We start from the raw sequence: 11,108 nt of genomic DNA, 5'->3' as shown, positions 1-11,108 counted from the left end.
AGGAGTAGGATTTATTTCCTTGCTTTGGTTTCCTTTTATAGTTGTTTCCTAGTTTAGGCTAGTTTCCATTCCAGTTAAGTTTCTAATTTCATGTTCCTATTTTTCTATATATTGGTTGTAATCGACTGAAGATTTAGAGAGCAATTTGATTATTGAATGAGTGTGTTAGTGTGATCCTCCTTTTCCCCATCTTTACTCTGATTTCCCCTCCCTTCCCTAATTCTCCATCAATTCAACTAGGATTTGAGTCAAATACATTGGTTTTATAAAAAAATTACACAAGAACGCTTTAGTCCATAAGGCAACGCTTTATGCCCGCCTTATTGCTAAGGCGCTCCGAAAGACCCTCAAACACCTCCGTTGCCTTACCACCTTAAAAAATATGATTGGCAAACTGCTGGTGAAGGGGTTTGTTATAAAGTTCTCCAACAAAAGCATTAGATATGTCTTGGTTTGCCACAATAGTGCATGTTCATGTTGCCCCTGAACCATCTGAAGTATTGGAAGTACTAGAAGTTGCCCCTTACCACCTCCACTGCCAGTATTACGGACCTCATCTCGATTATTATTTTGAGACATAAGAGCAGCAAGATCATGAGAATTCTCTTGAGCTACCCGTAAAACTAGAGAAAAAGTGTCTGCAAGAGATGCCACATTGTCACCTCCAAGAATCTGGGATCTGACAGCATCATATTTCAGTCCAAGACCACCCAAAAAGCCCATAACTACGAGTTGCTATCGCTAGTTCTGCATCTTCTGGACATCACTACTAATAGGAAGTAGAGAGTTCAACTCCTCATACATCTTCTTGAAATCAACAAAGTATTGAGTCAGAGGTTGACCTTTCCAATCAACCCTATAAAAATCTTGAGATAGCTCATAGATACGAGAAAGGTTATTCTGTCCAAAAGGTTATTCTGTCTAGAATACAGAAATTCAAATAATTCTACAACTCCTTCATAGTATCGATGTGAGTAACAATATCAATGATAGATTTATCCATCGAGTTCAATAGTTGTCCCATAATACGTGCATCAATAGTATCCCATGTAGTATCAGTATCAGACTTCACCTTTGTAAGATGACCTCGCTGGTCACGACCAGATAAAACCAACTACCCAATTTTCTTCTATTGTTGAAAATTGGCATCTCCTGCAAGCTTCTTCTTTGTGATTCAATGAGAGGATGAGGATATCACCTCAGTGACAACATTCTTTGCTTCAGTATCAGCCATTGATGCAAAAAATATAACAGAGAATTACTAGAGAATAAAAAATATATTCACAAAGAATAGATCACACAATTGATTGATCTTATAAAACTGATCAATCTTAATAAGAGAAAAACTGAAATCTTTGGACAAAATTCCACCAAAACACCAATCGATGAAGGATTAACTCAAATTGCAAAAATCTAACTAGGGAAAAATTAGGGTTACCTGCGGTTGGGGTCTGAAATGCTTCAACAAAGCTGAAAATTGGACAGCATGTCCTTGATGAGATACTAAAGAAAACCTCCAAAGGGTTTTCCAAACTGAAGCAAGAGTATAGAGATATGACCAAAATCGATTTTGGCAGAGAGTCCAAACCCTGACAGCTTTGGTCGATTCTTCCAATCCTTGAACACTTCAATCTTCAAACCATAAAAACCCAACAATCAATCACTTTGAGTCAATCCTTCACATCATATGATTGATCACAACCAATCAATTCTTTATTCAAAAATTCAGCAAGCTAGGGGATGAAACCACCCCCTCTAAGAAATCGTGGACCTTTGTGAAGAACCTGTAACAACATTAGTTGGAGAAGAGAGGTTGAAATGATGATGAAAAGATGAGATTTGATCGATTTCTCCTTTAGAGATCAAGGCTTTGATACCATGTGAAGAGAAGAGAAGAGAAGAGAGAGAGAGAGAGAGAGAGAGAGAGAGAGAGAGAGATACTCCAAAATCAAGATAACTCATTAAAATAGGATAACATATCCATAAACTGACAAAATAACTGATCCATCCAGTGATCCCATATTCTTATCAAGGAATTAATATAATTCAAATAATTGGCGTAACTATTCACACACCGTATACGAAGAACTTGATTTTTATTTTTCATACATCCAAATATGAAGACCTTGATACAGTTCACCTCAAATACTTATGGATTTCATTTCATGCACTGAACTAGGTGTTAGTCTTTTTCAGCACAAATTGAAATCGAACAATGTTTAGGTAGTAGATGGGTTCTAGTTGAGTTGGTAGCAAAAGGGTCTTTCGGAGTTCTTAGGATAAAACATCTACTTTTGGATGAGCGCTAAATGAATTGCAAGAATGATTTGACCATTTCATTTTGTGTTATTATATGCTGTAATTCAATGTAATATCACGTGATAGGAAGGAGTTTGTGTATTCTCTCTGAAAAATCTCTTCAGCTCTCTGTGAACAATTTTTTTTACCTGACCCAAAAAGAAAAAATTGCAGTTTAACTACAAAATTTGAAGGAATTTTAGGAACATGATGAGTTTTTGCAATCAATTGTTAAAGTTTCAGAGTTGAATTTTTCTTATAATATGGTGATGCAGATACGACTGCCCTTACCTGGTTGGACCAACATAATCAGCTTTGGAAGCCAAGAGCCAAGAAAAACCGGTCCAGCCCAGGGTTTTGGTCTAACAAGTGTTGGAAATAAAATTAGTAGTTAGTATTTCATTTCATGCCTTTTATTTTTCAGATTTGAATGTAGGAGTTAGGATTTATTTCCTTTGCATTAGTTTCCTTTTATAGTTATTTCCTAGCTTAGGCTAGATACTATGTTAGTAGAGTTCCTAATTTCATGTCTTTATTTTCTATATATTGGCTATAGTCATGGACATGTAGAGAATGATTTGAATGATGAATTAATTATTTTGGGTGAAGTTGGTGATTATGCTTGGTCGTGTGAATTTCCTCCCCTCCCCTGTGTGACTCTTCCCTTCTTCCCTAAGGTTCTCCATTACATAGAGAAAGAAAAAAAGATAAAGCAACTCAGTGCATAAGGCTCCAGCTACTGCAGTGATGCAGTTAGGCGTGGGAAATTTTGGAATTAATTAGAAGTTTTGTTTCCTTAATTATTAGTGTAGGGTGTGGTCAAGTTTAGTAGGGATATTGAATTTTATTTCAGTTGCTATTTAGGCTAGTTTCCAATTTATTTAGCTTCAATTTTTACACTTTGCTTGCCTTTATATTGATATAACTCAATGGAGATTTCAGATTTTGGAGAATTAAAAGTTGGCTGAGATTTTGGGTGTGAACCATGGCTGCCGTGGGTGATTCTCTTCTTTCCCCTTTCTAATAGTCTCTCTCCTTCCCTAATCTCCTTCTCTTCTTCTCCCGTCTTATCTTCTTCTTTTCTCTAATATTTTCCCTATTTCTTTGCTGTTTATTTCTTGTACCTGAAAATTACTTTGTTCTGGGCGATACTTTCAGCCCTAGAATTGGAGATCGATCTCCATCGATACCCCTCAGATAAGCCTGAGATTTAGGGTGTGAGAACCTCTCTATTGGCGACCTAAACACTAGAGTTGCAGCCTCAAATGTCTTTCCAGTGGTGAGGAACAAGACCTGCAACAAAGCTGAACTCAAACCTGCTGCCAGATCTGAGTTGCAGGTGCAACCGCTTCCTTTTGTGTACTGTTTTGTGGCAACTACTTGTGGGATTCAAGAGAGCACTGGGTGCTCAGCCTACGTCTGAAGTTTCATGATCAGCCGACAGCAGGAACCGTATATCTCAGAGAGGTCTTATTTCTTTGGGTTGGTAGTAATGGAACGGTTTCATTATCTAAAATGAAGAACATTTCCCACCAAAAGATCAGTCCAATAATACCACTCACCGGTAAATAGCGCAATACTTCTTCGTGAATCTCCGCTATTTGAATATGGAACATCATAACAACAAATAGGAATGAAACGGCAATAGCTCCTATATAAACTACTGGAAGAGTTGGTGAAGTAATCTCTGCCGGAGCTTGCTGGTCTACCGCCCTGCCCTGTTTTGCTCCAAGGATTAAGACAACCCCAATCGTGAGTTTGGTGTTTAATCCCTTTTAATCTGATTTCCTATTATACCCTTCTATTTGCCTTTAATTCTCCCATATCCCTTGCTTCTATTTTGCTTCCTGATTTATCCCCACCAAATAATTATTAATCCCCTTAGGTCCCATCTCCCAAGTCCCAATTAGCTCATTAGTAATCTGGTTATTTATAACTCTGCCACTCCCTTCATAACTTCTGTTTATTTACAATACTGCCTTGATTACTGAGTTCCCTCATTTGGGCAGGCCATTAGGCGATCCAGTTCCAGCTTTGGAACCTAGATCCGCATCATGCAGGGTCTGGGAGTAATGTAGGAGTAGAGTACAAGAAACTAACCCCCATAGTTTATAACCCCAAACAAGACAAATAGGACCAGGAAACAAAGAAATAAGACCCTCAAATAAACCCCCAATGATATAATACCAATATAGGAGCAAAACCAGTTCAAAACCCAACCCGATAGGAGAGAGAAAGACCCGCTATAGAGCTGGAGAGAGAGAGAGGTGCGGCCGGGTCTGTAGGGCTCCAATTGAGCTGCAAATTTGGTCGGTTGTAGGCCCCAGGGAGGGTATAAAAACCCCCAAATATGAAGAGCTTCTGAAGGCTGGTTTGAGAGTTATGCGCTTTCTTGATTTCAGACATAGGAGAGAGAATGATAAGGATTTTGCAGAAACAGAGATATTGCACAGATCTAACCAGGGAGGGAGAGAAATCGCATAAAGAAGGGGGAGGGGAAGAATCACTCACAGCCCTAAGGCTCTCAAACACTAACTTAATTCATCATTGTTCAAATCTGTCATTATGAGTACATAGGCTCCTCTATTTAAAGAGGGCAGAATAGCAATTCTATCATAACTAGGAGTTAGTTTCAAAATAGGACTAGACACTCCTAGCAAGACTTGGACTCATAATAGGACTAGGACTATAACTCCAACATGGTGTAGGTAACTAACCTAAACTGACTAATAACTGAAATAACAAAGGAAATAGACTCAAAACAAGACTCCAACTAAACTAATGAATTAAATCTCGTTTTCCTACTTTCTACCCATATTTTAGGCTCATTAGAGTGGTCCATTACAAAGAAAACCCATGGGATCAAAGGCTTAACACATACATAACCCAACCCAAGGCTTATTTGCAATAAAATAAGCCCATTAACTGACTTATCTACATCAGGGAGAATAACTACAATGCCTCAAAATTACACTAATATCTTAAACTTCACTTCACCTTCTGGCAGCACAATAAAAGAACTTCCAGCATGGCAAAAACCAATTTTGTTCCAGAATTCTCACCAATGCTGATCTTTCCATTACCTTATTTTGAGCTCAAAATGAATGGCCTAGAAAAGTAGCAGGCAGGACAAGGTTGAAGTGTGAGAAGTTTATTTCCTTCATTTTAATGGTGTATAACTTCTATATCATTACTTGCATCAAGTTGCAGCCGGCATAAAACCCCAACCTAGTTGTTTGGACATGGAAGATGAGCCCAAATAGTTCAGATGAGTCTTAGTGGAGTTGAGGTGAGGTAAGCTGGGTTGGTACTCGGTATGTCCTGCCCAACACAGCTAATGCATCAAAGGAATCTTGTATTGGTAAGCAAGGCAAAAATCATTGCACTCAAATGCTTTGATGCAGCCAACCAACCCTCTTCCTAGATTAAGAGTCAACAAATCGATTGGCTGCAACACAGGCTCAGGCCTAGGATATTTTCCTGATGTGATCTACAAAGAGGAGGGAAAGTGAATAGTTCCAATAACAGTGAAAATGAAAGAGGAGAGAGGTAGGGGAGAAAAAAGAGGGAAAAAGAGGAAGGCCCTTCTTGCCTACACAATTCAAATACAAATTCTATGTTCCATTCATATGCATGCAGGGCTGATTACATGTATTTAAAGATCCAAAAATAATAAAAAAATAAAATCCTCCTAATATCTAGTTTTCTAAAATTAATATACAACAATAACAAATGACAAAAGAAGCCTTATCCCAACGTAATGTTAGGACTCTTATCTGGCTAAACTACTAAATCCCCAAAACAGAAACTAAATCTAACAGGACTCTACTCAAGATAAAACTTTAACAACTGATGAATAGGCATCACAGATCCTTATAAAAAAAAATTTATTATATAAACCCTAAAGTAATCTCTACTGACCCCACCAGTAATTAAAATATTAATTCGCTTACATCTCTTTAGACCCCCAATTTTGGGCCTTATTTATAATTCAGCCCATTACAAATAAAATAAAAACCGAACAATTAAAAGCCCATACCCAATAGATATTAATAGGATGAAATTGGACTGCTCTCCCCCTTATATTCAAAAAACTCGCCACAAGTTTTTAAGTAGAGGAGGATCTTTAACGCATTATCACCCGCAACAATCCTCTTCGATTTAGTGTAGCCTACGAATGTGTCCACGATCCAACGATACCAAATCAATGACAAGAAGTTTGTTATTGAAAACACAACGTGGAAGCATGAATTCGACTGGTTCAACTAGTTTATGCTCCATGTTGACGCAAACTTTACATTTGTTGCTCTCACGTCCACACGCACCACTACTTGTAATGAACATCAAACTTTTCTTCTTCTCTTTTCCTTCACTTGTTCCTCCTCATAGGCTTAAGAATTTCATCATGGACAACAAGCTCTTTAGAAGGGACTGTTTCTTTTGGCTTTAAAATTTTTTTCTAGAGTCATCCGAAAATGCTGAAATTTCCTTTGCATAATTTGAACCCCAATTTGAAGAGCTTAAACCCATCTATGGAGTACAACAAAAAGATTAAGAATTTTGGGATCCATGACTACAGGATGGTAGGCGCTGACACCAAAATTGATGCAGCCCAACCATTATCCTAGATTAGGAATCAACGAATTGATTGGCTGCAACACAGGCCCAGCCCAGGTCTAGGCTATATTTTTGACAAACCAGGGGCTGAAAAGCTTGCTAGTTTGTATGCTCAGCAACCTTTGATGGAGAAAAGAAGGGACTGCTGCCTCGGAAGAACTCAGATTGATAGTGGTGCTATCTGCAGAGAAGAGGGAGAGAGTGGACAGTACCATGAATATTACTGAGAACAGTGAAAAAGAAAGAGAAGAGTGGGATAAGGGAGAAGAGAGAGGAGGAAGCCTTCTTGGTACAAAATTCAAATCCAAATTCTATTCCATTCATACGGTAGGGAAGGGTGGTTACACGTATTTACAGATCCAAAAATAATAAAAAGTAGAAAACTCCTAATATCTAGTTTCCTAAAATAAGTAAACTAACTTAGAAACTATTTTTAGGGCCTTGCTAAACTGTTAAAACCTCCTTATGCATATTTGAAGACCTATTCACGTAGGAAGAAGTCCAAGGGAGGATGCCAATCTGTGGCCTAATTAGTTGCTGTTTTCCTTCCTTGCTGTTTTAGTTGTTTCTTAGATTTTTATTTCATGTTTTAGTCTTGGTTTAGTCCAATTGAACCAGGTTCAGCTTTGGTTAAATTGAGTCAATTTTAGCGATTTAATTCCCATTTGCAAACTGTAATAGCCAAGCTTCTAAACAAGCTCGGTTAGGGGGGGGGGGATTTAATTTCCACTTCTTTTATTTCTTTTATTTTTGTCACTTAAAATCATCGGATGATGTTAGGACTTTAAATCTTTGTCCAAGAAGAATCGGTGGGGACTTTTCCCATAACTCCTATTTTCAGGTCAAACAAAAGCAGGGGAGGGCTCATTCATAGCCCACAACTTTGACAAAAACCATAGTTGCTGCTGCAATTCTTCTCCTCAAAGGTATTCCTCGTGTGTGATCAAGGTGAAGGGGTTGGTGCCTGATCCAATCGACGCCTTGCAGTGTGAAGCCCAGGTGGTTCAATATTCTGTTCTTGCTCTCCTACTACTGTTGGTTTTGTGTTATTATCAATCTCTGATCTCTGCCATTGTCAAGTAAGTTCTTAACTTTTCTGCAATTAGAACCCTAGTTTCTGAAAGTTTGCATGCAAGGTGTTTTTTTGAGATTAAGCAAACTGGCCATCCGATTGATTTGAAATTTGGAATACACATTCATCAGTCCAAGAACAGTACTCAATTCCAATTTGGTTCTGTTCTACAGGCTGGATTTAGATATATTCAAGTTTCTCCTTATCCTGCTTCTACTTTCATTTTCCTTGTTTAAACCGGAACCAATTCTGTTCTTTATCCATAATCAATTACTGTTTTGTGTTCTAACCCCTGTCCTAGTTACATAATTCGATTGGTATATTTATTCTTAATTCCTGAGACCTAAATTGACCTTGGAAATTACCTAAATACCCCTATCGGTTACTGTGTTATCATCTCTTCATTAAGCTACTGTTTTCACATCTATTAGTCCCTGTTTTACATTAGAATTTAATCTCTTTGTGTTCAACTAGTTTCCTGTGGAGATCTATGGGAGGTCAAAGCAAGGAATTCCCAATTACGATTGAATTACATCAAGGATTGGCCTTAAGCCCCTATTTGTTTGAACTTATCATGAATGTGTTAACCAAGAGCATGCTAGACGAGGTCCCCTAGTGTATGCTCTTCGCAGATGACATCATTTTAGTGGATGAGACTGTGGGGATTAGCACTAAGTTGGAGCTATAGAGATCAAAATTGGAAACAAGAGGTTTTAAGATTAGTAGATCGAAGACGGAGTATGTAAATTTTAACTTTAGACACTCTATGATGCATAATGAAATGGTGAAAAATAAGGAGACAAAGATTCCTCAAAGTGACTATTTTAGATATCTGGGGTCTAGCATAAATAAAGGAGGTGACATAGAGGATGATATCTCACAGAGAATTAAAGTGAGATGGATGAAGTGGAGAAGTGCTAATGCAGAAGTAGATTACAAGTAACTAGCTCCGCAATTTATAACCCCAAACAATATAAATAGGAGTAAGAAACAAAGAAATAATACCATCAAATAAATCCCCAAGGATACAATACCCATATAAGAGCAAAACCAGCCCAAAACCTAACCCGATAGGAGAGAGAAAGACCTGTTATAGAGCTGGAGAGAGAAAGGTGCTGCCAGGGCTGTAGGAGTCCGATTGAGTTGCACTCTTGGGCGTAGATAGTCCCTAGGGAGGGTACAAAAACCCCCAAAGTTGAGAGGATTCTGACGGCTGGTTGTGAAGTTACAAGCTTTCTTGATTTTCTGACCCAGGAGAGAAAACTGAGGAACCTTCAAGAACAACAGCTGAATGCTTCCAACAGTGACTAGGTAAGGATCGTGGGATCCTTATGAGGCCTGGAATACCCTGATTGAATGCCTGGCTGAACAGAGTACAGAAGAGAAAAAGAGAGGAGATCGATCTCTCTCCTATTCCCACTAGGATTGCTGATCGGTTCTGATTTCTGGAGACTTTTATCAAAATCTGAACTATACCTCTTGAATGTTACAAAAAAAAAAAAAAAAAAGAATAAAACAACAAATGTGGGGTTGAGAAGAGTGAAAGAGAATAAAAGAAGTGGTTATCTCAGCCTGGGCTTCTCACCCACAGCTATCTCAGCTGCTCTAAGCATTTAGTTGCAAACTTTCTTTCATAAATGCAAACTTTCTTTCATTCAAATCTGTCCGATAATGGAACATATGCCTCTCTATTTATAGAGGGGAAGTTGACAATCATACTAATACTAGGAGCTTGTTTCCCAATAGGACTAGACATTCCTACTACAACTAGGAGCTAGTTTCCCAATAGGACTAGACACTCCTACTATAACTAGGAATTCAAAATAGGACTAGGACTTGACTTTATGACTCCAACATGGAGTAGGACTAACTAACTAATAGTCCATATAGGACTTTACAACCAACTAATGGCCTAATGGGCCTTTATTGAATTAAATAACTAATTAAACTAATGAATAAAATCCCGTTTTCCTACCTTCTACCCATATTTTAGGCCTATTAAAATGGCTAATTTCAAAAAAACCCATGGGATCAAAGGCCCAACACATACATAACACAACCCAATGCTTATTTGTAATAAAATAAGCCCAAGTGACTTATCTACATCAACTCGCCCTCTCTTAGAAAAAATTCGTCCTCGCATTTTGTAGAGTGTGATGGTGATTATATCATGGTGCACGTCCCTCTTCAAGCCGTAGAAAAATTCAGGTAGCTCTTTGATGATAAAGATGTAGTCTAGAATGTAAGGAGCTCAATCTTCAAGATACTTTAATGGGATGACAAACTCCACATGCTCAACTTCAACATCTTCGGATGTATCCATAGGGTCATCTACATATGCACCTTTGATCTCTTCTAACTTCAATGCAACATAAAGCTCTCTTGGTTCATCTACCTGGTGGTTCCTAATCGGTTCCATTGATGGTTCAAACACAACTTCATTTTTGAACTCCTTAGGATCTTCCTTTTGGTTGTTCACAATCATCACAGTTGTTGTAGTGTCAAGTTCCCTAGTCTCAACCTTATTGTCCATTGTGGCAACTTTGTTGCTTTCGACTTCTCCCTCATGAGTCTCGTTGATGGGAACATCAATGACTAGTTTTTCCTCAACAATAGGAATGGCTGAAAACATTTTAATACTAACCTCAACTTTTGACTCTAGTTCACTGGTCAGAGGTGTCTTCTCTTGTTGCTCTTTTACAATAGAGGCCGATGATTCCTTCATGCTATTGTCAAGTGTGGGTGGCTTTTGGACATCTGGTGGAAGGAAGTACATGTTTTGTTCATGCTAAGATAGGTACATGCCTGCCAACTCATACTGCATCTCGTCCCACGTTCTAGGTTTACATTCTTGAGCTTGAAGTTGCCTTTCACGGATTCTCCATTGCATTCGTACACAATCATTCATCTGGGTAATGTAGGACTAGATTTGACAAGTCAAACTAGACCCAAACAACAGGAACTTGTAGACCAAAGAACAACCAAATAACCACCCAATAATAGACAGCAACAACAGTCCAGAATAATCAGTCAACAGCCCTTAAACAAACCAGAATTATCAGATCCACAATCAGGAATTTCAGGAAGCTGAGTTTGCATCAACAATTAGAAGCTCCAACAA

General features: G+C 38.3%; 2 protein-coding genes across 2 annotated transcripts in view; both read right to left on the bottom strand.

The window, feature by feature from the left end:
* LOC122080125 (DNA-binding protein BIN4-like) overlaps positions 1 to 1,628 on the bottom strand; it is an 8,086-nt gene extending 6,458 nt beyond the window's left edge. The window contains exon 1 of the mRNA XM_042647018.1: positions 1,439 to 1,628. The gene's annotated coding sequence lies outside the window, so the exon portion shown is untranslated. The remainder of the gene's footprint in view (positions 1 to 1,438) is intronic.
* Positions 1 to 11,108, bottom strand: part of LOC122080124 (probable 2-oxoglutarate-dependent dioxygenase AOP1) — a 61,470-nt gene that overhangs the window by 31,067 nt on the left and 19,295 nt on the right. The gene's annotated exons all lie outside the window — the stretch shown is intronic.

The sequence above is a fragment of the Macadamia integrifolia genome, chromosome 5, assembly GCF_013358625.1.
Source record: "Macadamia integrifolia cultivar HAES 741 chromosome 5, SCU_Mint_v3, whole genome shotgun sequence".
NCBI classification, from domain to species: domain Eukaryota; kingdom Viridiplantae; phylum Streptophyta; class Magnoliopsida; order Proteales; family Proteaceae; genus Macadamia; species Macadamia integrifolia.
The sequence above is the reverse complement of the archived record's forward strand: the minus strand, read 5'-3'. Positions and strand labels throughout refer to the sequence as shown.